Genomic DNA, 27633 nt, shown 5'->3' on the forward strand with positions numbered 1-27633 from the left:
AGAGCATTGACTTCTGGAGACTTGTCCTTCAGGGCTCGGCTCAGACCGGGACCCTCTTGTGCTGGAATGAAGGGCTTCCGCTCTGCACCCCACCAGCAAGATGAGCCTCCTCTCTCTGGACCTCATCACAGGGTGACTGTCTCACTTCCATATCTGTTCTCCCCGAGGCCGTGACTCCTCGAGGGCAGGGCTGGGCTGAGACGTCTCTATGCTGTCACTGGAGGCTCAGTATGGTGCCGGTGTTAATCTCCTGGTTTTGATACCATGGTTATGCAAGATGTTAACATTACAGGAAGCTGGGCAAAGGGCATGTGGGACCTCTCTGAACTATTATTTGTAATTTTCGTGTGATCCCCAAATAGTTTGTTAAAGCACAACAGAGCAGATCCCAGCTGTTTGGTGTGGGCAGGGGAGGAGGCTGATGAGGGCTGGGCAGAGGCCAGGGCCCCAGAGGGGAGAGAGGTACAGGAGTCCCACGGCAGCATTCTCACCCGGGTGGGGCACACGGGGTCTTGTGGCACACGAGGTACCCCGATCAGGGCAGTGCCACTCACTTAGGGCCCCAGTCAGAGCCTAAACTGTGCTCACTCAGGATTTAGTTCACCAGGGGAGTGGAGTGGGAAGCACCAGAAAGCTCTGATAATCTCTGCCATTGCCTTTAGGCCTATTAGTGCTAGCAACCTCTTAGTATCTATTTGAATTCTTACAAAATTGCATTTCATGGAGTAGTCGGAGGCTCAGAGAGGTTAGGTGGCTTGTCCAAGGCCGCACAGTATGTTCTGGTCAGAGCTTTTCTGATAGCCAGGGTGGGAGACTTCTTTGAAGCTTGCCCCACAAAGGAGACTTACTGTAGATGCAGGAGAGGGCCAGGTCTCTGGGGTGGGGGCGGGATTCGCTCAGCCACCAGGTCTCCAGCAACCTGGAGCTTAGGAGCCAGCAGCCTGAGGTTGCCTCTAGGCCCCTCTTCTGGTAGCTTCTTGGTCATTTCATCTTTGCTTTTGTCTGAATTGCTGCTCTGTCCTGACTCCCGGCCCTGAAGGCTGTCCCCTTGTCTTTACTTTGTGGGGAAACTCAGTTTCTTTTGGCCTCTGTGCCCACTGATCCCATTTCTGCTAAAGGAGCAACTGATTGGTCCAGATCCTCATCTAGTGGACCAGCCATCCTTGGATCCAGGCAGCTGAGGCCTGAATGGGTAGGGCACGCAGGCCTGTATGGCACCGTCTGTTCTCTGCTGATGATTGCTCGGGTTTGAATCCCCTCTTCCTCCTGTGTGGCCTTGGGCAAGTTACTTCATCTTTCTGTGCTCTCAATACATCATTGGAGATAATAATGGTACACTCCTCATGTGGTTGCTGTAAAGGTCTTTGGACAGTGCCTGGAGGAGAGGAAGTACCCTTCCACTACTGATTATCATTATTATTGTTATTACCAGTCTAGAATATGGTGTGCCTACTTGGTAGGGACAGAGATTGTGGCCAGCAGTGACAGAGGTGTGTGCAACATCCAGCCAGTTCACGGACTATTGACTCCAACACTCTCACTCACAAACTTGTTTGTGATAGTACACAAAGGACTCCACCCAAGGGCAGGGAGGGGCTTCAAAGTACAGGAATGTGTGTGCTTGCACGTGCGTGTAAACTAATTCCAGCCCTCCCCCACCACTGTGGCTGAGACCTTGCGCTATGGCCCTGCTTTGGGGCTCATGCCGTCACAGTGGTGGAGAAGGGCTTCTCCCCACCCCAACAGAGCACAGGTGGATGTGTGGGCAAATGGAGGGTTTTGGTGGAAAGTAAGGGCTTTGTCTGACAATCTGGAATCTTCTAGAATTGTAGGAGACTCTCACTGGCTCTAAGGGAGTTAGCAAGTGGGTGATGGGCAAAGAAGGCAGGGATTTCAGGGGAGAGCTGCAAAACTGGAACTCCTCTCATTCCCATCTGTGGAATACCTATTTCTCTGAGCTCAGAATCTTGTCTGGAAGTGTCTCTGGACCTCCAGCTGCTGGGCGTGTTGATGGAGATTGGGGGCAGAAGACCAAAGTGGCTGGCAAGAGGCTCAGGCTTTCAGATATCAGGTCTAGGCAGGAGGAGGAGAAAGAGAAGCCAAGAGGAGGCTGAATAGCAAACAGTTGTGTCAGATACGATTAATCAATCCCAATAACAACCCAGTGAGGAGCTGTGACAATCATCCCCCTTTTACAGATGAGAAAACTGAGGCTTCAGGAGGTTAAGTAACACTTTTTTTTTCCTGTTCATTTTGAACATGCCAGGATTACTTCTACCCCAGGGCCTTTGCCTTGCTCTCCCCTGTCTGCAGTGCTCTGCCCTCAGATCTTTATGAGGCCAGTATTATTAGTGCTCTCTTGCTATGTAACAAATTACCCCGAAATATAGTAGCTTGAAGTAACAAGTATTTATTATCTCAAAGTTTCTGTGAGTCAGGAATTCAAGAGCAGCTTAGGGACCACACTAGGACTTTCATGGGACTTAGGTACTTTGACCCTTGCTGGCCCCTTCTTTCTTAAAAGAATATTAAAAATTATATTTTATGATTGTGCTACTATAAAGATGGAGATATTAATATTCTATATGAAAACATATGCTTTGATGTAAAATGTCTTAAAAATTTTTGGTTTTTATAGCAATATGCATAGCTAATTAAATTTGGGAAAGTAGTTCTCTTTCATTTGATCAGAGGCTCATACAAATTCCCTTTACCCTCTTCTTCTTTTTTTTTTTTTTCAAATTTGAAAAAAATTCACTCACTTCTCCCATCCCTTACCCCCTGCCCCTGGCAACCACCAATCTGTTCTCTGTATCTATGAGCTTGTTTTGTTTGTTTTTTATTTTATTTTTTTCAGATTCCACATATAAGAGAGATCACATGATATTTATTTCACTTAGCATCATGCCCTTGAGGTCCTTTAATGTTGTGGCAAATGGCAAGATCTCACTCCTCTCTATGGCTAAATAATATTTCATAGTGAGTGTGTATATATGTGTGTGTGTATCACATTTTCTTCATCCATCCAGCCACTGACAGACACGTGCATATCATGGCTGTTGTAACTAACGCTGCAATGAACATGGAGGTGCATGTATCTTTTCAAGTTAGTGTTTTAGTTTTCTTGGGATAAACACCCGGACCTGGAATTGCTAGATCATATGGTAGTTCTACTTTTAATTTTTTTGAGGAAACTCCATATTGTTTCCCACAGTGACTGCACCAGGTTACATTCCCACCAACGGCGCACAAAGCTTTCTTCTTGTCCACATCCTCACCTACACTTGCTATTGTTTTCTCTTTTTGGTAATAGCCTTTCTAACAGGTGTGATGTGATATCCCACTGCAGTTTTGATTTGCATTTTCCTGATGATTAATGATGTTCAGCATCTTTTCATGTACCTGTTGGTCTCTCTAGGTCTTCTTTGGAAAAATGTCTGTTTAGATCTTCTGCCTATTTAAAAAAAAATGTTTTTAATGTTCATTTCTGAGACAGAGAGAGACAGAGCATGAGTGGGGGAGGGGCAGAGAGAGAGAGGGAGACCCAGAATCTGAAGCAGGCTGTAAGCTCCGAGCTGTCAGCACAGAGCCTGACGTGGGGCTCGAACCCACAGAGTGTGAGATCATGACCTGAGCCGAAGTCGGACGCTCAACCGACTGAGCCACCCAGGCGCCCCCTCTTCTGCCTGTTTTTAAACCAGTTTTTTTTTTAAATTGATGAGTTGTATGATTTCTTTATATATTTTGGATATTAGTCCCTTATAAGATGTGAGCACACCTCATTTTATTGCATGTTGCAGATATTATAATTTTTACAAATTGACGGTGTGTGGCAAACTTGGAATGAGCAAGCCTGTCGGTCCCATTTTTCCAATACCATTCACGCTTCTGTGTCACATTTTGGTAATTCTCACAATATCTCAAAGTTTTTCATTATTATTATATTTGCTGTGGCTATCTGTGATCGCTGATCTTTGTTGTTACTCTCGGAGCCTGAAGATGTGCCTGAATGACTGCAATCTCACGATAAAACTTTAATGGATGAGGAGTGGCTTGCTTCTTATGGGTGAGCATAGAAAGTGGTTTCTTGAGATGGGATCTCCCCCTGGTAAAGATGCCGTGAAGATTGTTGAAGTGACAACAAAACGATTTAGACTATTCATAAACTTAGTTGATAAAGCAGTGGCAGAGTTTGAGAGGATTGACTCCGATTTTGAAAGAAATTCTATTGTGGATAAAATGCTATCACCCAGCCTCGTATGCTACAGAGAAATCATTCCTGAAAGGAAGAGTCAACTGATGTGGTCAACTTCACTCACGTCTTATTTTAGGAACTTGCCCCAGCCTTCAGCACCCACCTTCCTGACCAGTGTGCAGCTGTCAGCATCGAGGCGAGACCCTCCACCAGCAAGAAGATTACAACTCTCAGATGATGGTTAGCATTTTTTAACAAAGTATTTTTAAACTAAAGCATGTACATTGTTTCTTTGGACATAATACTATTATACACTTCATAGACTCCAGTAGAGTGTAAACCTAACTTTTACATGCACTGGGAAACCAAAACATTCATTTGACTCACTTTATTGTGATACGAGCTTTGTTGCAGTGGTCTGGAACTGAACCTGCCATATCTCGGCAGTGTGCCTGTATATGATTTGCAAATATTTTCTCCCATTCAGTAGGTGGCCTTTTCATTTGTGGATGATTTCCTTTGCTGTGCAGAAATAGTTTGACGTACTCCCACTTGTTTAGTTTTGCTTTTGCTGCTTGTGATGTCAGATTCAAAACTCATCACCAAGACCCAAGGAGCCTACCATCTATGTTTTCTTCTAGGAATTTTATGGTTTTGGGTCTTATGTTTAAGTCTTTCATTCATTTTGAGTTAATTTTTGTATGTGGTTTAAGATAATGGTCTAATTTAATTCTATTGCATGTGGCTGTCCAGCTTTCCCAGCTCCATTTATTGAAGAGACTGTCCTTTCCCCCATCACATGTTCTTGACTCCTTTGTTTTGTTTTGTTTTTTTAGTATTTATTTGTTTTTTGGGAGAGTGTAAGTGGGGGAGAGGTGGAGAGAGGTGGAGACAGAGGATCTGAAGTGGGCTCTGTGCTGACAGGCTGACAGCAGCGAGCCTGGTGTGAGGCTCAAACTCATGAACTGTGAGATCATGACCTGAGCTAAAGTCTGAAACTCAACCGACTGAGCCACCCAGGTGCCTCTTGGCTCCTTTGTTTTTTGTTTTTTTAATTTTTAAAAATGTTTTTATTTATCTTTGAGACAGAGAGAGACAGAGCATGAGCAGGGGAGGGGCAGAGAGAGGGGGAGACACAGAATGCGAAGCAGGCTCCAGGCTCTGAGCTGTCAGCACAGAGCCCGATCCGGGGCTTGAATTCACGTACCATGAGACCATGACCTGAGCCCAAGTTGGACGCTCAACTGACTGAGCCACCCAGGCGCCCCAGCTCTTGGCTCCTTTGTAATAAATTAACTGACCATACATGCATGGGTTTATTTCTGGGCCCTCTATTCCATTCCATGGATCCATGTGTCCATTTTTATGCCAATATCATACTGTTTTTGTTACTATAGCTTTGTAATATGGTTTGAAATCAGGGAGCATGATATCCTCAAGCTTTTTTCTTCTTTTCCTTTTCTTCTTTTTTTTTTTTTTTTAAAGTGTATTTATTTATTTTGAGAGAGAGGGAGGGAGTGATAGAGAGAATCTCAAGCAGGCTCTGTGCTGTCAGCACAGAACCCAAGGCAGGGCTCGATCTCATGAATGTGAGATCATGACCTGAGCCAAAATCAAGAGTTAGATGCTTAACCAACTGAGCCACCCAGATGCCCCTCTTAATTTCTCTTTCTGATAGTTCATTATCAGTGTATAAAAAAGCAACAAATTTTGGTGTATTGATTTTGTGTCCTGCGACTTGGGAAGAGGAGGGGAGAGTACTAAGGGATAAGAAGCTGGAGAGGCTGGATGCCCAGAGGGTATAGGATTGCTTTGTGAGCAGAGACCTCAGATTACAGGGCCTAGTCTGCGAATTTGTCTACTAGTTCTAACAGTTTTTTGATGGAGTTTTTAGTAGGACTTACCTATGTAATATCATGTTGTCTGCAAATAGTGACAGGTTTACTTCTTTCATTCCAATTTGCATGCCTTTTATTTCTTTCTCTTGCCTTGCTCTAGCTAGGACTTCAATTACTATTTTGAAAAAAAAATTTTAATGTTTATTTTTGAGAGAGAGAGAGCGCGCACAGGGGCAGGGGCAGGGGCAGAGAAGGAGACACAGGATCTGAATCAGGCTCCAGGCTCTGAGCTGTCAGCACAGAGTCCGACATGGGGCTCGAACTCATGAACTGCAAGTTCATGACCAGGGCCGAAGTTGGACGCTTAACTGACTGAGCCACCTAGGTGGCCCTCTAATACTGTTTTGAATCAAAGTGGCATAAGTGGGCATCCTTGTCTTGTTCCTAATCTTAGAAGAAAAACTTTCAGCTTTTCATTGAGTCTGATGTTAGCTGTGGATTTGTCATATACAGCAATATATGTTGCCATTATTATGTTGAGGTACATTATCAATACCAATTCTGTTGAGAGTTTTTATCATAAATGGATGCTGAGTTTTATTAAATACTTTTCTGCATCTATTGAGATGGTCATATGATTTTTATTCTTCATTTTGTTAATGAGGTGTATCACATTGACTAATTTGCCATTATCAAAATATCCTTGCATTCCTGAAATAAATTCCACTTGATTATAGCATATGGTCCTTTTAATGTATTATTGAATTCAGTTTGCTAATATTTTATCAAGGATTTTTACATCTATGTTCATCAGGGATATCGGCCTGTAATTTTCTTGTGGTGTCCTTATCTGCTTTTGGTATCAGGGTAGGTAATGCTGGCCTCATCAGTTGAATTTGGAAGAATTTCCTCCTCTTCCAATTTTTGGTAGTGTTTGAGAATGCTTGGCATTAATTCTTTTTTGAATGTTTAGTTGAATTCACCGGTGAAACTGTCTGATCCTGGGCTTTTGTTGAGAGGTTTTTGAGTATGGATTCAATCTCCACACTAGTAATTGGTCTGTTCAGATTTTCTATTTTATTATGATTCAATCTTGGTAGGTCGTATGTTTCTAGGAATTTATCCATTTCTACCAGATTGTCCAATTTGTTGGTATATAATTGTTCAGAAGAGTCTCTTATGATCCTTTGTATTTCTGTGGTACCGATTGTAGTATCTCCTCTTTCATTTCTTCTTTTTTTAAAGTTTATTTATTTATTTTGAGAGAGACAGAGACAGCGTGGGTGGGGGAGGGGCAGAGAAAGAGAGAGAAAGAGAGAATCCTAAGCAGGCTCCGTGCCATCAGCGCAGAGCCTGACCAGGGCTTGAACTCACAAAATCATGAGATCATGACCTGAGCTAAAACCAAGAGTTGGACACTTAACCGACTGAGCCACCCAGGTGCCCCTCCTCTTTAATTTCTGATTTTATTTATTTGAGTCCTCTCTCTTTCTTCTTGCTGAGTCTGGCTAAAGACTTCTCAGTTGTGTTTATCTTTTCAAGCTAGCTCTTAGTTTCACTGATATTCTCCATTGTCTTTTTAGACTCTCTTTCATTTATTTCTGCTCTAAAATTTTTATTTTGTTCCTTCTACTAACTCTAGGCTTTGTTTGTTCTTCTTTTTCTAGTTCTTTGCAGTGCAAAGTTGTTTATTTCAGACTTCTTGTTTCTTTTTTTAAAAATTTTTTAATGTTTATTTATTTTTGAGAGACAGAGAGAGACAGAGCATGAGCAGAGGAGGGGCAGAGAGAGAGGGAGACACAGAATCCAAAGCAGCCTCCAAGCTCTGAGCCATCAGCACAGAGCCTGACGCGGGGCTTGAACTCACAAACTGTGAGATCGTGACCTGAGTCGAAGTCGGACGCTTAGCTGACTGAACCATCCAGGTGCCCCGAGACTTCTTGTTTCTTAAGAAATGTGTATTTATCTCTATGAACTTGCCTCTTAGAACTGCTTTTGCTGCACCCCACACAGTTTGGTATACTATAGTTCCATATTCATTTGTCTCAAAGTATCTTTGATTTTTCTCTTTGACACATTGGTTGTTCAGCACTATGTTGTTTAATCTGCACATATTTGTGGTAACATTTCTTTCTCTGAGTTTTCATAGAAATCAAAACATTTCTGTGGGTCCTAAAAGTACTGTGGGACCTGGGCAGTGTGCCTATTGTGTCTAGTGGAGGAACTGGCCCTGAGTGGCTTAGCCAGGTAGTTTTGGCTCAGGGTCTCTTATGTGGCTGAGGCAGGATGTTGGCACAGGCTGCAGTCATCTGAAGGCTTGACTGAGATGGGAGAATCCACACTCCAGATGGTGGATTCACATGGATTTTAGCAGGAGACCTCAGTTCCCAGCCATGTGGGCCTCCATGGGGCTGCTAGAGCATCTTCATGACATGGCAACTGGCTTCCCCTAGAATGAGTGATCCGAAAGAAAGATGTAGAGTCAGGAGGAATCCACATGCCTTTTATATCCTCTCTTGGAAGTCATGCAGGGTCCACATACCATTGCTTCTGCCACATTCTTTTGTTAGAAATGAGTCAGTAATGTACAGCCCACACTTAAGGGGCTTATGGGGAGGGAAAGCAGAGTCTACTTTTTGAAGGCAGTGGACATATTTTATTTATTTAATTTTATTTATCTTAGAGAGAAAGAGAGAAAGTGTGAGTTGGGGGAGAAGGGGAGAGAGAGAGGGAGAGAGAGAAAGAAACTTAAGCAGGCCCCACACTCTGTGGAGCCTGACACAGGGCTCAATCCCAGGACCCTGGGATCATGACTTGAGCTGAAATCAAGAGTCAGACCCAACTGACGGAGCAACCCACTGAGCCCCAACAGTGGACATTTTTTAAATCCGAGCATCAAACCTGGCATCAGAGAGACCTTCCGTGACCACGCATTTCTCTCCCCTTTGTCACTCTCCGAATGCTACCTAACACACCACTTGGTGTGTTGCTACTTGAAATTTGTTCATTTATCTGATTGTCTGCCCTAAGAAAAATAAACTCCATGACAGAGGGACCTTATCCGTCTGCTTGTCTGGCATAGGGCCAGGCACCTACAAGATTCTCAGTAAATATTTGGTGAACGAGTGAACGAATGAATGAGTGAACAAACGTGGTGTTGGTGATGGGGTGCCTGGGTGGCTCAGCTGGTTTAGCATCCAGCTCTTGATTTTGGCTCAGGTTATGATCTCATGGGTTGTGAGTTTGAGCCCTGCGTCAGGCTCTGCACTGACAATGCAGAGCCTGCCTGGGATTCTCTCTCTCTCTCTCTCTCAAAATAAATAAATAAACAAACAAAAATCTGGTGTTGGTGGTAGAAAGGGTATACGTGGAGAAGCAGAAGTTGTACTGAAGTTGGTTGTTTGGGGATGGTTCCCAAGGACCCTGTGGCTCGGGAAGAGGAGGGGACACCAAGGGATAAGAAGCTGGAGAGGCTGGATGACCAGAGGGTATAGGATTGCTTTGTGAGCAGAGACCTCAGATTACAGGGCCTAGTGGGGGAGCCAGACACAGCAACAGGTAAATTACAAAGTATTATGACAGATGCATAATAGAAGTGTGTTTAGGACCCATTAGACTGGATTGCAACATTGTCACTGCTGACTGAGGCCCTTGCTTTTGGCCCCACCCTTGACTGGATCTGGCTCACTATTCCTGAGTCCTGGGGAGATGAGCTCCGCCTCCGGGAGGCCACGAGACTAGCTCTCCTGCCTGCGCTGCTCCATCCAGCCTCTGGGTGGCAGCAGAGGCCCAGGCTTCGCTGTGGCTGACCAGCCCTTGCTGAGGCCTTCAGAGCGTAGCTTTCTCTGAGGCCCTGTTCCAGCTCTGCTGGGGGCTGGGGGCTGGGGGCTGGGGGCTGTGGACTGGGGGCTAGGGACTTGGGGGGTGGGTGTGGAGGGGCGCTCAGGCCAAAGGTTTGGCTGTTCCAGCTTGTGCTCCTACCTCTGCATTCTTCCTCCCACTCTTCCCCCAGTCTCTTCCGGTGTCCTTTCCTCCTCAACAAGTCTCCTTTCTAGAAGATGAGAGCAGAGATGGGGGCTGGGTGGGCATGCAGAACTTGTCTAACTTTTATGAAGGAGCTTGGACTTTACCTTAAGGGCAATGGAAAGTTCACTGAAATGTTCAGAGCAGGGAAGCAACACCATCAGATCTGTGTTTTTAGAAAGGTCACTCTAGCTACAGAAAGAAGGATGACGGAAGCTGCAAGTCCAGACAGCAGCCAATAGTCCGAGTGGGAGAAGGCCAGAGTCCGTAAGGAACCAGCCAGTCCTCTAGACAGATTGTGGGAAGCATAGTGAAGAACAGCTGGGCTGAACATGGTGTGTATGGGGGTGCTGGCCCCCAGAATGAGCACATCACTGCCCTGGTGGCCGAGGGCTCAGGACATGGGCCCAGCCCAGTCAGGAGAGGGGCATCCCCCAATCCTACGGAGACTGGCTTTCCAGGAAAGGTGTCAGGGTTGCAGATCAGGACCGGGGGCCAGGGACCCTCCACTGGAGCACAAAGTGAGGTGTTGATCTTGACACTAGGTAGAATCTCTGACCAGTCCTCGGCTCAGAAGGGTGGCTGGCCCTAAGTACCTAAAGGCTATTCCCTCCTGCCCACGTGTCCCAAAGGTGCTGTTGCCAGACATCAGGGAAGCCCTAGAGGATTCATTTGGGCTTGGCCATGGTCAGAGTTGACCACAGTCCTGTGCTCTCCCCCTCGGGGCTGCATCCCTGGGTCCCACAAGCCCTTACCCCACCTGGCTCCATGTCCGGCCTCAGGGCCAGTATTGAGCTGGATGCTGGCTGTGTGATCACAGGTGGCCTTGTGCCCAGAGACTGCAGTTGAGCTTGGTCTGGCAGAGCGTCCGGCTGCCTTCCAGGGCTTGGGAGGGGGGCTGCTCCTGCTTTTGGCCTGTGAGCTCTTGCTGCAAGTGATGAAGGGTTCATCTCTGAGCTGCTGGAAAGCTTTGGGTCTGTCTCCTTTCCCTCTTCACATGGGCTATTACCTATGTCTAGAACATTCTCCCACTGCTCCTTTTTACCTGACCAACTCCTATTCATCTTTTATGTCTCAGTTTAAATGTCACTTCCTTGGAAACAATTTTAGTACCCCCATTATTCTTGCTCAGTACATCCTTTTGCTTTTTCTACAGTGTATTTATTATAAGTTATTATACTTTTGTGTGTGTGTGTGTGTGTGTGTGTGTGTGTGTGTGTGTGTTTTGACATCTTGATCCCCTGAGTAGACAGGAAGTTCCCTGGAGGCAGGTAGCATTTCTCTGTTACTCATCATTATATTTCTAGACTCTAGCCCCATGTCTGGGACAGGGTAGGCACTCCAAATGTATTTGTTAAATGGGTAAATGAAGGAAAGAATGGATGCATTATGGATGCCCCTAGGGACACCCTAGTTGTGTTGAGAATTCATAAGGCCACAGAATAAACCCAGCATCTCCCTGGATCATCAATTTTACTTGAGAGTAGGGAAGGAGAAGCATTATATTTACTTGTTAATTGAATATTTTACATGACAAAAGTAATACATGTTCCTTGTCAAAATTCAATCAATAGGCATTTTTTTTTTTTTTTTTATCGAAACAAACCCTGACACATTATGCAGCAGGATGTAAAGCTCGCCTGGCTTTCAGAAAGAAAGTGTGAATCTTCAAAGAAAATCTGAGCTTAAGCAGGGCTGGGGTCCGGGCTCCTGCAGATCTGGGGTCACTCCCATGGTTTGGGGGGACTTCCATGGGAAGGTCTGGGGATCTGTTGTCAGGGAATCATGCTGCTCTCAGTGTTGTGGCTGCAAAGCACAGGTGCAGACTCTCGTGGTGGGCCTGCAGCGATGAGGACGGGGCCTTACATCACGTGAAGTCTGCTGGCCAGGTTGCAGAGCAGGGGGCTTGGAGCAGAGCATTTACATGGAGTAGGGATGGAGGGAAGCATTCTGGGAGATATCAGACGGAAACCTCCCTGGTGGGGATATAACAATAACCTTGCAAGCAGGCCAAGGAAGAGTGTTCACATCCTGGGTGGGGTCCTCTCACAGGTCAGCCATTTCTGAGGGGCAGAGCTGGCTGCAGGGGGGCCAGGACCATCAGAGCTGCAGAGAATGGGGCAGAAAGGGAAGGGTTGCCATTGGGTTGGGTGGAGTGGGCAACATACAGCTATTCTTGGAGACCCGAAGAGAGTGAGCCATGGAGAATGACAGTGTTATGTGCAAGATGCCTCCCATGGAGTGGAATGAAGAGCATAGGCCACACCTCTGGGTTCAAATCCTGACTATGTCACTTTTAGTTATGCACTTTCCCTCTCTAAGCCTCAGTTTCTCCAACTGTAAAAAAGGAATCTCGATCTCCATCTTTAAGGCAGTTATGAGGATTCCATTAGGACTTGGCCCCTCTGCACATTAGAATCACCCGGGTAGTGGGGTGCCTGGGTGGCCCAGTTGATTAAGTGTCCCACTTTGGCTTGGGTAAGGATCTTGCAGTCTGTGAGTTCGAGCCCCACATCAGGCTCTGTGCTGACAGCTCAGAGCCTGGAGCCTGCTTCAGATTCTGTGTCTCCCTCTCTCTTTGCTCCTCCCCCACTTGCACTCTGTCTCTCTCTGTCTCTCAAAAATGAATAAATGTTAAAAAATTAAAAAAAAACTTTAAAGAATCACCTGGGTCATGGGGGCCGAGGGGGAGGGAGCCACTGTACTAGCTGATGCGGCCACAGTCTTGTGATCACCTCCAGCAGAGGAAGCAGAGCTGGTTCCCAGTTAATCCCCAGCAGCCTTCCCAGGCTTTGGGGCCAGTCAGACTGGGCAGCCTTCTTTCTCTGAGCTGTCTGTTCTTTGTTTGTGACCACGCTGTTGGGGACAGGGGACAGCAAATGCAGTACGCCCGTGGAAACCAGCTGCCTTTTGTCCAATGGCCTTGGGTGTGACAGACAGACATGGACCTACAAAGGAAAGTGAGTGACACAGGGACAGACAAAGCCAAGAGGTCGGGGTCCCCTGCCATCCCCCTCCTCCTAACAGAGCCATGAAGAGAGATTGCCTTGGTGCTTAAGCTTGACCTGTATCAGAAACATCCTGCCACCTGGAGGGGCTTCTAGAAACACAGATTGCTGGGCCCCATTCCCAGAGTTTCAGATTCAGTCTGTCTTGGGTTTTAAAGAGGAAACTACTCAATGGTGCTTGTTGGAGCATGATAGGAAGACTTTATTCTAGCTGGAAGTCTACCTGGATAGATGTAGGGACCCCTGAAATGGGCTTTCGCAATGAGAGACATTGGCCTTGGCTCTGAATACAGCACAGGCAAGTGGAAACTTAAAGCTAAGGCACAGGGGTGGGGTCAGCGGATGGAAAACTACTGAGAGGAAACATCAGGGGTCAGGGGATATTCTGGCTGATAGGATTCTTGCTGGAGGATTCTGCCTGATAGAATTCTTGCTGGGGGCAGGCCAGGGTGATCAGACATCATCTGGTTGGGGGGAGGGTGGGTGGAGGCTGAGGATTCCTCCTAAATCTGGACAACACATAGAACATGGAAGTCGAGGCCTAGTTGAAAAAGAGCTCCGTGGAGACTGAGTGGAGTTTGGTCAGGGAGGGAATCTTTGTCAGGGGTGGGGCCAAGAATGCGCATTTCTACCAGATTTCCAAGTCATGCTGCTGGCTCTGGAACCATACTTTGAGAATCACCAACTTAGAGAGTGGCCCAGAGAGAAGTCAGTCAGACAGGCAGGCAGACAGACAGACAGAATCTGAGACAGAGAAGCCCAGATGTTCACTGCCCCCATTCACACACACTCAGAGCCAGAGAGAGACTTGGAGACAGAAACAGGCCCAGAGAGGTGACAGACAGCCAAGGGGACCCACAGACATGCTCTGAAGTCGAGGTACCAAGGAGGCTGAGAGACCCAGATGCATGTAGGCAGAACTGGGAGAGAGAGAGACCCCAAAATATGGAGTCAGGGAGGAGATCCCCTGTGGTCCCCCATCCCAGGTCAAAGAATGACCAGGTACATTGAAAGAAAGGGCTGGGGGGCGGGGAGAGAGAGAGAGAGAGAGAGCGCGCCAAAGAAGACAGGCAACAAAAATGTGGACTGAGTTTTTTTTTCTCCTGAAGAAGGGAGACTGAGGGGAGGACCAGGGGGAGGTAGAAATTCAGAGTGAGGAGGCCTCAGGGTCAAATGATCACGACCTGGGTGAGAGACCCTCCAGGGCATGCTGGCGCCAGCTCACAACAGATTGTTACAGATTCAGGAAATTTGCCAGTTGTAAAACCCCTGATGTCTGAAATTGGCTCTGGTGGGGGTGTTCACCCATGTCATGACCCTTGGGGAGCCCAGTTGGAGGGGCTTTCTAAGCAATGGCTCTACTTCTCTGTTTTTGGTTTGCCCATGTGGAACCGCACTTTTCCACTCAAAGGTTGGTACCTGTGCTTCTCCTCCAGGAAGCCTTCCTGACTGTGCGGCCCATGGGGCTCTTGTCTCCTGGAAGGCTTGCAGGGCCTGCTTCATGGGCTTTCTGTGGATCCCTCAGGGGGATCCTTGTTTCTGGCATGACTGTGGGTTAAGTGTGACCCACTTTCTGGCCCTCAGTGTCCCCACGTATGAAATGTGGGTGGGGGTGAGTCAAATGACACCTAGGGCCCCTTTCATTTAAAATAATTTGTTTTACTCCCTCTGTGCTACCCTTTTTTTTTTTTTTTTTGTGCTACCCTTTTTTTAGAACCATGTTCCCCTGTCCTTGGAACCTTCTTGAGTGAGGCCCCTGAGTATATATTTATTTATTTATAGAATACACACATTGTAAGATATACATTAAATATAAATCAAAAAGGAGGAGATAAAAATACAAATTAGAAGTTACAATATGTATATATTTTCCTCCTCTGGGAGACCTCTGTTCTAGTTTGTGAGTTCCCAGAAGCCATTTCTGTCTCCTGTGGCCCACACAGGACTTTCCTGGCCCTCCAGGAGCTGTTCTGTGATTTTTTCAATAATAACAATAATAGACTATTTACTCAGTGCTCACTCTGTATGAGCTAGGTACTACGCTGAGCGCTTTCCATGAATTAACTGTGTTAAACCCCATCACAACTCTCTGAGGCAGGCACCACGATTATCTCTACTTCCCAGGAGGGGAGACGGAGGCACCTAGGTGGTGGGTAACTTGCCATTATTACACAGCCAGTCAATGGAGCGGTTGGGATTCAAATCCTAGCCCAGCCATGAAGCTCCTGGGCGATGGAGGGTGGTTCTGCCTCTGAGGCCTGGCAGCTGAGCCTGCATGCTCCCCGAGGGTGGAGGCCACACCATCTGTTTCCATTAGACCCATTACTACGGCTGCTAAATATTCTCAAGGGCCACGTGCGGGGGCGCCAGGAGCCCGACCCACACCATCACATTTGCTCCTTCCAGTTCCCTGTGGTCAGTATCACTATTCTTCAAAGGCCTGACCCCGGGATGCGGGACCCTCCGCTGGGCCTGGCTAGGGCACTCTCAGGCCGCCCCGGCTGAGCTGCAAGGTGCAATTTAGCCAAAAACACATTAAGAGATGCATCAAGTTGCCCTAGAAACTAGACTCTAGTTAAGTGCCTGAAAAGTAATTATAAACTCCAGAATATCTTTCAGCCGAGCAGGTGGCTGGAAAATTAGAAATCTATTTCTGAGACACCTTCTGCTTTCCAGAAAGGCTGAGGCTCCACTTTGGCCTGTGCGAGCGCTGCTGGCCTCGCTGGAGTGCGCAGTCGTGGCCGGGGCGCAGGAGAGGTCACCCCTGGGGAGCCTGGCGCCGCCCTGCCCCTGTCTCCCTGCAGCGCGGAAGCCCCGGAGCACCACCTCCCCAGTGTCACCCCCGAGAGCTGGGTTGCTAGGACACCGGAGCTGAGGAGATGCCAGCTGATTTGCCAAACAATTTTTCTCCCAATTAGGAATAATTAGACAAAGAGAGAAAGTGTGCACTTCGATGGTGGCAAACGGGCTCGGGGCTCGGGGACCCCGAGATGGCTGGGGGTGGGGTTGCCCTGCCACCCTTCCCCCACCCACCCCAGAGAAGGAGCCTCTTTCTGGGCCCAGAGCATCTGGCTGGGGGAGGGGGAGAGAGAACTCACATTTATTAAGTGTCTACCGCATGTCAGGCATCATGCCTAATGTCTGGCAAGCACCATCCTCTTTCCTGCTCAGGACAAGCTGGCAAGAGTTGAGGAGCATCTTATGCTGTGATCCCTTCATTGCCCATCAGCTACGCTGGGCTCTTGTGGTTCCCAAATTTCCTGAGGTCCTTGCCTCTCTTCTCCCTCTGCCCAGATGTTCTTGCTTCTCCTCTCTGCATGGCCAGCTCCTTCTTATCCTTCCGCTGGGTGCTCTTGTCCAAAGCAAGTCCCTTCCTCTCCTCTCCTTCTCAGCCCCTTGCTAATTTCTGTCACGGTGCTCATTATGGCTGGAAAATATTGTATTTGTCTTTTGCCTTGTTTTATCATCTGTCTTCCTAGCTAGGATGTCAGATTCATGAGGACGGGGGACAGTGCGTATGTCACAGGTCCTGGCACGTAAGAGACTCTTAGTACTTATTTGTTGAATGAATGAATGAATGATGATCTCGGTGTTACTGAAAGGAAGCGGAGGCCAAGTGAAGCCAGGGTTCTTTGCTAAGGTCTGCAGCTAGGACGTGGTAGAGTCAGACTCCATAGGGCTCTTACTCCCAGGCTGATTTTCTTCCTGCAACGTTATGCTGCTTTGGTCCTTGCTGGCCCCAGAGAAGCCTCCTGTGCCTCCCCCCATAACAGAGGAGGCTGCAGGGTCTCCCACTGTCCTTACATTTGGGGATTCGCACCAATGGCTATGTGGCAGTATAGGATAGTGGTCCCTGGAGTCAGCCTGTGTGGGTTTAAATTTCAGGTCTGCCAATTACTTGTTTTGCAACTCCGGGCCTCCGTGTTCCCATCTGTGGGAGGGGGACAACACAGAACCTATTTTGTAAGGCCGTTGTGAAGATGTAATGAGATAATACAAGTGGAAAGTTTAGAGAGACTGGCACACTTGTAGTGCGTCCTACGATCTGATTCCAGAAGAAGCAGGGGTGACAAACTGCCTGCTTGTGTGTCTGTGATGCCTCAAGGGCCAGATCATACAGCCCTTTGGGTACCTGGTGTAAATTATTCAGCCTGGCACCTGAGACCCTGAATTCCTAACAGCTCCACTCTGGGGAAGATGAGAAGGGAGAGTAGATGTGGAAGAGCCTCATTCAGTGGCCGACACATAGTAGGTGCTCAATAAATGGCCACTGAGCTGCAGAGAGAGATAGCCAGGCTGAGTAGCCAACTGACTACTGCAACTCTCCACCTGAGGGTGCCATAGGCCCCTCCAATGCAACAATAAAAATAGCTACTGAGCAATGGTGTGTGTGTGAGGCACGGAATTATTTATGTACCTGTATCACTCTGTGTTTGATTGTAAGCTCCATGGAGGTACAGTCATTGTAATCTTTCTCTAGTGCATAGTTGGCCTTCAGTACACATTTGTGGAGTGAATTAATAACCTCATTAATTTAAGCTGCCCAATAACTGTATGGGATAGATATTATTATCCCCCATTTAATGGAAACTAAGGTTAAGAAAGGAAAGGTTATCTGCTCAAGGTCATAAGCTGACAATGGCCAAGGCCCATGCTGTTAACTGTCACTCTCTGTTATTCCCCAGGTGCAGCTAATCTAAAATAGACTCTTCCCCAATCTCCCTTCCATCACTGTTCAAAAAAAGAAAAAGTGGACAGCTAAAACCAAGCCGTGTGCCCTCTCATTGTTTTCTATCTCAGTGAATGGTCCTGCTATAGCAACCTGCTTCCCTCCCCCCCTCGCCCCTCTGCACTCAGCATGAAGAGTGACACTAAAAAAAATAAAGAAATAAACTACACACACACACACACACACACACACACACACAAATAATGAAAACCAAAAAACCGTCTATCAGATTATGTTACTTACTGCTCCAATGGTTTCCCATTACCTTGGAATAAAATCTAAACTCATCAGTAGAGCCTCCAGGCCCTATGCGATCCAGTAGCTGCCCTCCTCTCTGACCTCATCTACCATTCTCCTCTTTGTCAGCTTGTTCTCTTCTCCAGCCACACTTCTGTCTCCAAACTCACCGAGGTCATTCCTAGCTCAGGACTTTTGCAACTCCAGTGCCTTTGGTGTCTGTGGTGGGTGAAAGGTGACTGCAGATTATTTGTCCCTTCTCCCTCTGAGAGATAGAATCTGTTTCTCTGTCCCCTTGATTCTGGGTTGGACTGCTGCTGCTTTGACCAATAAAATGTGGTAGAAATGACTCTATGCCAGTATCAGACTGGCAGCGTCTGTTCCCTTCCTTTTGGAGCACGGCTGCCATCCTGTGAGGAAGCCCAAGCAGCCATGTGGAGGCTAATTGTCACAGCCAGCTGACAGCCCCAGGTGAGCTCCCAGCTGACAGCTGGACCAGCATGTTGGGCCATATGGGTGACCCGTACTGGAAGTGTACCCTCCAGCCCCAGGTGGGCCATCCCAGCTGGTGCTACATGAAGCAGAGGTGAGCTGTTTTCCAGGAGCTCCAACGAAATTTGAAAATTGGGAGCAAATAAATGGTTGTTGTTTTATGCCATTACATTTTGGGGCAGTTTGTTAGGGAGTCAAGGTTGAACCATACAGTCCACGATGCTCTTCTCTCAGGTCTTAGCTCAGCTGGCTCTTCATCACTCTGGCCACCTCCTCGGAGAGGTTTTCCCTGACTGCTCCACCTGAGGTAGCCCCTCCTGGCAATGGGTAACTTTCTGTCACGTCCACCTTTCTTATTTTTTTCATGCTATTTTAACTATTTGAAATGATCCCACTTGGTTTACTCGTTTATTATTTGCCCTGAGCAGTGCCTGGCACACATAGTAGGCCTTTGACAAATCTTTGTTGAGTTAATCGCCCGCCTATCTATTATGGATTCTGTATTAGTTTCCTACTGTTGCTGTGACAGATTATCAGACACTTTGCGGCTTAACACAACAAGTGTATCATCTCACAGGCCTCGAGGTCAGAAGTCTAAAATGCCTGAGCAGGTTGTGTTCCTCCTGGAGGCTCTAGCGGGGAGTCTGTGGCTTTGCCTTTTCTGGCTTCTCCGGGCTTCCCACGTTCCTTGGCTTGTGACTCTACCTCTGCTTCTGTCATTGGATCTTCTCTTTTTTTCTGACCCTCCTACCTTCCTCTTGTAAAGATCTTTGTGATAGCATTGAACCCACCTGGAAAATCCAGAATCCTTTCCCCACCTTCAGATCTTTAATCACATCTGCAAAGTCTCCTTTTTTTTTTTTTTTTTTTAATAAATCGTCTGTGGATGATACTTTTTTTTTTTAATATTTATTTTTGAAGGAGACAGAGACAGAGCATGAGCAGGGGAGGGGGAGAGAGAGAGAGAGAGAGAGAGAGAGAGAGAGAGAGAGAGAGAAAGAAAGAAAGAATGAATCTGAAGCAAGCTCCAAGCTCTGAGCTGTCAGCACAGAGCCTGACATGGGGCTCGAACTCATGAGCTGTGGGATCATGACCTGAGCTGAAATCAGATGCTTAACCGGCTGAGCCACCCAGGCACCCCTGCAAAGTCTCCTTTGCCTTGTAAGGTAGCATTCACAAATCCCAGGAATTAAAACGTGAATATCTTTGGGGGTCGTATGCTGCCTGATACCCACCTGTCTTTTTCAATGATTTATTCTCTTTCTCCCTCTTCCACACACCCTGCTCCACACCCCTGGCCCCAGGCTTCACAGTGTTGAGGGGCTGCCTCAGGGGACAGGCCCTTCCCAAACAGCCCTTGACCATGAAATCTGGGAATGATAATGGGATTCTAAGACTTTTAAGGATTTAATATTCTGATGTTCTTGTACACTGCATTGTTGTTAAGTACTGAAATGCAGTCAGTTTTTGCTAGTGTACCCGTGTTATTTCAGTATTAAAAAAATTTGAATCATGGATGTGTGAAGCCTACCCCGAGAGTTACATGCTGCATCAAGATTTCCAACTGAATAAAGGTGCACTCATTCAGGAAGCATTCTGAGTATATCTTGGTCCTCTGTGGGACCCTTCCGGGATCTCTGATGCCGTCTGAATTCCCACCCCTGGATGATAATGAGACGAGTGGCTGAGCATCTTTCCCCAGGTTTGGGTCTCCTGTATTTCCTTTAGAGCCACTTTGAGACTCTGATGGAATTGGCCTAGAATTGGGGTGGGGGTTGGGGGTGGGAGTGGGGGACTTTAAAGAAAATAGGAAAAAGGTTTGGTGAGGAGATTAGGGGAAAAGAGAGGGCCATGGTGAGAGAGGTTGCCCAGATCTCAGTACTTCTCTCTCCACCAACTTCACAGACCCTGGGATAGAGCTCAATGTGCACCAGTTTCCATGTTAAGCACTTTCTAAATAATAACTAATATACTCCCCCAAACACCCCATTGAAGTGGGTATTACTGTTATCCTTGCTTCGCAGATAAGGGAACAGAGAGGACAAGTAATACAGTCAGGGTCACCCAGCCAGTGAGGAGCAGGCTGGGACTGGACCCAGGCCGTTTGGTGTCAGATGCCATGAGTTTACCACCACACGATGCTGTATTTTGCCTGATGGCTGAATTCCCCGTGAGGTCCCCTTCTTTTTCCTCCTGAGCTAGCTGCTTCCTCATGGGGCATGCTCTTCTCTGTCGGATCATTTATTTTGCCCGAGACCTTCTTCCTCCATCAGCCTACCTGGAGAATCTCAAGCCCGAAGGCTGACGGCAGCTCAGTGACCGACCCCGCCCCATCTCAGGACCACGTTGAGGGTTCAGTGGTAATCATGACTTCCTTTTAACAAAATATTTGTAGGAGCACTAGTCTTTCAGTACCATGTAAACTAATTACTGAGATACGACCATTGATTGTTTTCCTTCAGAATTGCAGCCACTTGGCCGGGATCAGAGCCTAGTTAATCATTAGGCTGTCTGGGCAGTGACCTGCAGCCCTCATCTATAAAGAATTTCAGACATTGCTGGAATGAGTCGAGAATAAACTTTCCACACAAGACTGTGTAGAGAGCTGGCAGGATGTAAATGAGTCCTACTTCTGCTGAGGTAGGCAACGCCCCCCCCCCCCCCCCCAAGCGACACTGTGTGACATCTTCCACATATGGTATTTCTTTCGATCCTCATAGTGTTTCCATGAAGTAGGCATCATTATGTGCATTTTACAGATGAAATCAAGGCTCAGAGTGGTACAGCAAATGACCCAAAGTCATGGCTAGTAAGAGGCACACCTGGGGTGTGAACCTGGGATTACCTGTGTCCAGGGCTTGTGCACTAACTGTAGTTATTCTACTGTCCCTAAAGAGATGAACAGAGTGGGCTTCATGAGGACATGACCCCAGACACTTCCTTCTCTCCTCTCTTCTCACATCCAGTGGAAGATAAAGGTGCCTGTGGTGAACTCAGCTCTGTGGCCCGTAAGGACCCTTCTGTCACAGAGGTATAAGCTTGGGGCTGGGAGAAAGGGAGAGGAGAAGGATGACAAGAGGCTTCAAGAAAGAGGTGGCATTTGAGTAGGGTCTTTGATATATGGGAGGGCGTATCTCCTTTTATGACTGTGTGCACATGTGTGAGTTCATTCAGTAAATACTTCCTGAGCCCCTCCGTGGGCCAAACAGCATGCTGGGCACAGAGTCAACACTGGTGAGTAGAAGAGCCATCGCCCTGCCCTCTCAAAGCTGCATGCTAGAGCAATGTCATCCAAGAGAACCTTCTGCAATGATGTAAAAGCTCACCCTGTCCAGTAGAACAGCCACTAACCACCTGTGGTTTCTGAGCACTCAAAACGTGGCCAGTTGGACGGAGGAACTGAATTTTGGGTTTTGGTTTAATTTAAATTAAATTAATTTAATTTTGGTTCATTTCAATTTAAATAGCTCCCTGTGGCTACTCTATTGGACAGCACAGGTTTAGAGGGAAAGACAGACAATAAATGTAAAGAAATTGCTTGTGGCAGTAAGGGCTGTGTAGGAAACAAGATACAGGGGATTGCAAATAATGGGGAGCATGCTGTTGAGATTAGATAATTAAGGAAGCCATCTCTGTGCAGGTGACCTTTCAATGGAGACGGTGAGTGTAGGCCAAGGAAGAGGCAGGGGAGGATCATCCCCGGTGGAGGGAGCGGTATGTGCAAAGGTCCTGAGGGGATTGGTGTGCTTGAGACTGGGAAAGGAAGTCAGTATGGTGAGTGGGCAGCAGGTGTGTGAGGTGAGGTCCAGGCATGAGAGACAGCGGTCTGATCAGGCAGACTTGCAGGCTTGGTAAGGAGTCTGCATTTTATTTAAAGTGCCATAGAAGCCACCAAAAGGTCCTTTCTCCAGGCTGCCATGTGAAGGATGGATTGTAGGTGGCAACAGCAGAAATGAGGCCAGCTAGGAGGGGGCTGTAGCAGTGGTGCAGGTGAGAGACGGTGCCTCGGAGGGGGAGGATGGCTTCAGAGATGACGGAAATGGTTACCTTCACAAATGGCCTGGCTGTGGAGGGCGAGGAACATGGTAGAATCCAGGGTGATGTTCAGGTTTTTGGTTGAGCCACTGGCAAATGGTGGCATTTTCAGAGAAGAGAAGCTTAAAACACTCCAGAGTCCAGGCTGTTGGATGGTCACCCAGATGGTTGTTGAAGTTTGTAGGAATGCTAAATGTTTATTTGATTATGCGTCTCTGTGGGCTGCATATGTATACACACTCCCTGTGGGTGGGTGTGCGTTCATGTTTGTGCACATCTTTGCTTTGGGTAAAGTAAATGCATACATTTGGTGTGGGATGAGCGTGTATGCGTATGAATGTCTATATTTTGGATGAGTGCATTTGAACGTGCCCACACATCCGTGTAGATGTGGGTAGCATCAGTGTGTGTGAGTGTGTACATCTGTGTGTGTCTGTGCGTGGGGAGGGGGAATGTCTGCCTCCCACCCAGGGTGAACCTGGGGTCTGGACTTATCTCTGTTAGATGTGTATAAATGTGGAGGTATGTGTGTACGCATGTGTGTGCATGTGCATGGTGAAGGTGTGTGCATGTCTGCGGAGTGACTACATGTGTAAACCTGTGTGCATGTGTGAGTGCAGCAGGTATGTATATTTATGCACATGGGTAGGGCTGAGTGTAGTTACACATCTCTTCCTATGTGAGGGGTGAGTGTGTGTGCAGGGGCTTTGTACGGACATCGTTTGGGGGACCGTGTGCACAGAGCTGCGTGTGTCTGTCCGTGGGGAGAGTGCGTGCACATACATGCACAGGTGTGGAGGGAGTGTGTTCCAGGGATGGGCACGTATGGATGTGTGTGCCCATCTGCGTGTGGCAAATATGCCTGCCTGTGCCCTCCGGGGCTCCCATGCCCGCGAGTCACAGAGGCAGCAGCTTGCAGAGCGTGTTATGACATGTTTATGGGCCTCTCAACCTTAATGCATTTTAAATTTCCAACCCAAGGCGATCCTGGTGGATTGGAGAACCATTTGTTTCTTGCTCTGCTTTAAAAGGAAAGTTTCCAGACTCAGATCTCTTCTGCCTCCAGCTTGGCAGCTCCATCTGAGTCTTCCGGACTCCTGATGGAAGGAAGACACAGACCCAGGCTCTGAAACCATGTGGGGGGCATTGAAAGTGACCTGGGGAGAGGGGTTAAGAGTGGAGAAGGAGGGGGACGCCTGGGTGGCTCAGTTGGTTAAGTGTCCGACATCGGCTCACGTCATGATCTTGAGGTTCGTGAGTTCGAGCCCCACGACAGGCTCTATGCTGACAGCTCGGAGCCTGGAGCCTTCTTTGGATTCTGGGTCTCCCTTTCTCTCTCTGCTCCTCCCCTACTTGCACTCTGTCTCTCTCAAAAATAAATAAGCATTAAAAAAATTAAAAAAAAAAAAGAGTGGAGAAAGAGGAAGGGTGGAAGATGGTAAAGGGACAACGAAGTGGGGGGAAGCAGATCCCCCTCCTCATCAGGGCAGGCCTAGGACACAGGATCGTACATCTAGTCTCTCTCCTGTCTGACCGAGGATTTGCACTTGACCCTCTGCTTCTCATACTACATACTCTCCCTGGGGCTAACCAAGTCCTCACTGGTCTGGCCAACTCCTGATACTGCAAATCCCTTCCCACGTTGTTTGGGATCCTCACGATGCCTCACGTGCCTTTGGCAACCACAAGCATCCACCACTTTCCTCCAGTCCTACTGAAGCCCAAAGGGTCAGCTGTGTCCCTTAGGCTGAAGGTGGCCACAACTCCTGTGTCACTGTGTGTACCAAGTGTCCTGAGGGGTGGCTGCTGACTCTGCTGCTTGAAGGGACCCTGGGGTATAGGAGAGAAACAGCTCCTCAGACTTCAGCTTGTGTTTATGGGGCCACCTGTACCAGGTCTTAAGCACAAGGGCATTGGGGCTGCTCTGGGGCACACAGTAGAGCTGTGCTCAGAATCGTCCCCATCCTCATCTTTGGCGCAAGCTCTGGGCCTCAGTTCTCCCTTCCCTTGGGATGAGTTTCCCCTAGAGACTCCTTTCGTCCTTCATGCGGTAGCTCCTGCTGGGCCTGCCTGAGTCCAAGGATACGAAGAGTTCCTCTGATGTCACCTATCTGGTGATCTCACTCTCTAGCCATCAAGGTCTCATTTGAAGCAGATATTTATCATAATAACTTTTTTCTGGCCTTGCAGGGGGGTGGGCAGGAGCTGTGGCTTGGGTCTGCAGGCTCTAGGGGGTCTCTTTCTTGATCTTTGGTCTCTCACAGACCTGAAGGACCTCCACATTCCCACCCAAGGGGAGAAACCTCCCACTGGGTCTCCTTAACATCCCGTTTGCACCAGGGGGGCTTCCTGGCGCAGACCTTGTCGACCCTTGGACCTCTCCCAGGAGGAATTCTGTCTGCACACTTAGCTGGGTTGAAAGGGTAGGAGGATCCTCTGTAGGGACCCATGGTGGCTCCTTCTGGAAACTTAAAGCTTCCTAAGGCTAATTTGGTGACTTAAAAAAAAAGAGCTTTATTGTTTTGTAAAAATGCTATATCAAATTGCTGCAGAGTGGCAGGATAGCCTCACGGGTAGGAGCATGGACTCTGGAGACTGACTGCCTGGGTTTGGCTCCCATCTTTGCCATTCACTGGCCGTGTGATGGTGGGGAAACTCTTTGACCTTTATGTGCCACAGTGTCCTTGTCTTCTAAAATGAAAATAGAAGAAAGCAAAATTCGCACCAAATGCTATCACCCAGGGGGCTTTCTTCCAGCCATCTCTCTTTGGGTTGAAGCATACAAAGAGTTTTATAGAAATATGATTTATGATATGTACTGTTCGAATAATCCTCCCCCCCCCCCCCACTTAACCATATGTTTTGGAGATTTTTCCATATCAGTCTATATAGATCTACATCATTCTTTGAAAATTAGTATTAATGGACTACAATTTATTTGCCTGATATCATCAGCCTATGGGCGGAAAGGTTGCTTCCAATTTTTTGCCATCATAAACAACACTGTGTGTTCCTACTTATGCAAATGTCTTCTCACATTTGGGCCGCTACCTCCTTGGGCTAAATTCTAGAAGTGGACATGGTGGGTCAAAGAATATGCACATATTACATTTTGATACATGTGGCCAAGCTGCCCTTTGAAAAGGTTTATTTAAAAAAATTTTTTTTTTTACCAATTTACATTCTCTACCCATGATATCTTGTTGAACCTTCTTCATTTTGATTCTGGGTCTCCCATTAGACTTAACCCTCTGTCCTAGGTGAGGCCACCTGAGTGCAGAAGAAAGCTGGGCGAACACATATTTTTGTATTAGTCCGTGAGATCATGAGCTGCTGGGAAAGCATTGTCACAGAGGGCACTTCCTGAAAGTGGCCTTTGAGGTGTGTGGTGCAGCTACTGTGGCTCTTTCTGAAGCAGAAAGGGTGAACCATGAAGCCTGGGAAAGCCTGTTAAAAAAGTGACTTTGATGAATGTTAAGCATTGTTCTCTCTAGGCTGTGCACGGAAGCAGCCTGGTCGATCTGATGCGATTTTGCAGGTGAGCAGAGGTTTCGAGTGGCAGATTGCCCTTTTCAAAGATGGCCGCAACACCAGCTCCCATTGCATGTGCTTGCGTACAATGGGACCTTGTCATGCCCATCAACAGGTGGAGTCTAATTCCTTTCCTCTTGAATCTGGGCCAGCTTGGGACTGCTTTGACCAATAAAGTCCGGCAGAAGTGATGCTTCTCCTGAATTCCTGACCCACAAATGTGGGAGCAAGATAACATGGTGGTTGCTTTATGTCATTAAGTTTTGGGGTAATTTGTTACACACTCATAATAGCTGGACCACTCAGCCACCACTTATTGGGGCAGACAGTCCAGTGTATGTGGCAACTTCCAGTCTTAGGGTACTGGGAATCAACTGGGGGGGTCTTGTTAAATAATGCAGAATCTCCTGAGGTTCTGATTCATTAGACTTGACATGGGGTTGGGGACCTGCACTTTTAAATGATAGGCCCAGGAAATTCCGACATAGTTGGTGCGGAATCAAAAACTTTGGTGAGTCCTTTAAGAGGTCTGTGGGGTCAGAACGACTTGGATTTGAATTCTGGTTCTGTGCCTACCATCTCTTGGTGCCTTCATTCTTTGTCTGCAAAGTTGGGATTAATCATGGTGGTATTGAGGGTATTAAATAAAGTAATTCCTGTAGTGCTTAGGACATTCCTGACACATAATAAACACAAAAGAAACGGTGACTGACTGCTATCATAGCATCATGGGGCATGATTCTTAAGCTGGGGTCTCTTCTCCCTGCCCTTTGATATTAAATGAAAAATGTTGTGTTTGGTGTATATTTGACTAGGGATGGGGTCCATAGTTTTTTTTTTTTTTTTTTTTTTTTTTTTAATTTTTTTTTTTCAACGTTTTTTATTTATTTTTGGGACAGAGAGAGACAGAGCATGAACGGGGGAGGGGCAGAGAGAGAGGGAGACACAGAATCGGAAACAGGCTCCAGGCTCCGAGCCATCAGCCCAGAGCCCGACGCGGGGCTCGAACTCACGGACCGCGAGATCGTGACCTGGCTGAAGTCGGACGCTTAACCGACTGCGCCACCCAGGCGCCCCGGGTCCATAGTTTTAATCAGATTTTCAAAGGGTCCTTTATCTAAAGGAGGTTGAGAATGATCAAGAGAAAGTTTCCACTGTTTGACCTGGCTTCAGTCCCAGGAACCCTTTTTCCTTTCAGCTGGAGACTGTTGGCCACACTCCATGGGTCAGCTTCATCCCAGGGCATGGAAGCACAACTTTAAAGCATCCCTGTTTCACTCTCTGGGACTCGCTGAAAGGACAAGGCAGTTGGAACAGCATGAACACAGATCTGGAGGTAGATGAAGCTGGAGGTCATAGGGGCAGTAAGCTGATATTAACAAAGAGTGGTAGTTTGGGGTCTCATCACAAACTATTTAGAATACCAGGTTAAGGGTTGGGACTGAAGACATAGGGAGCCATGGTAAATTTCTGAGCAGAGAAATAGCAAGATCACCACTGTGATTCAACAAGACATCTCTGTGGTGGTGGTGGTTAGGGAAGAAA

Source organism: Panthera onca, chromosome C1 (assembly GCF_046562875.1).
Source record: "Panthera onca isolate mPanOnc1 chromosome C1, mPanOnc1 haplotype 2, whole genome shotgun sequence".
NCBI lineage: Eukaryota > Metazoa > Chordata > Mammalia > Carnivora > Felidae > Panthera > Panthera onca.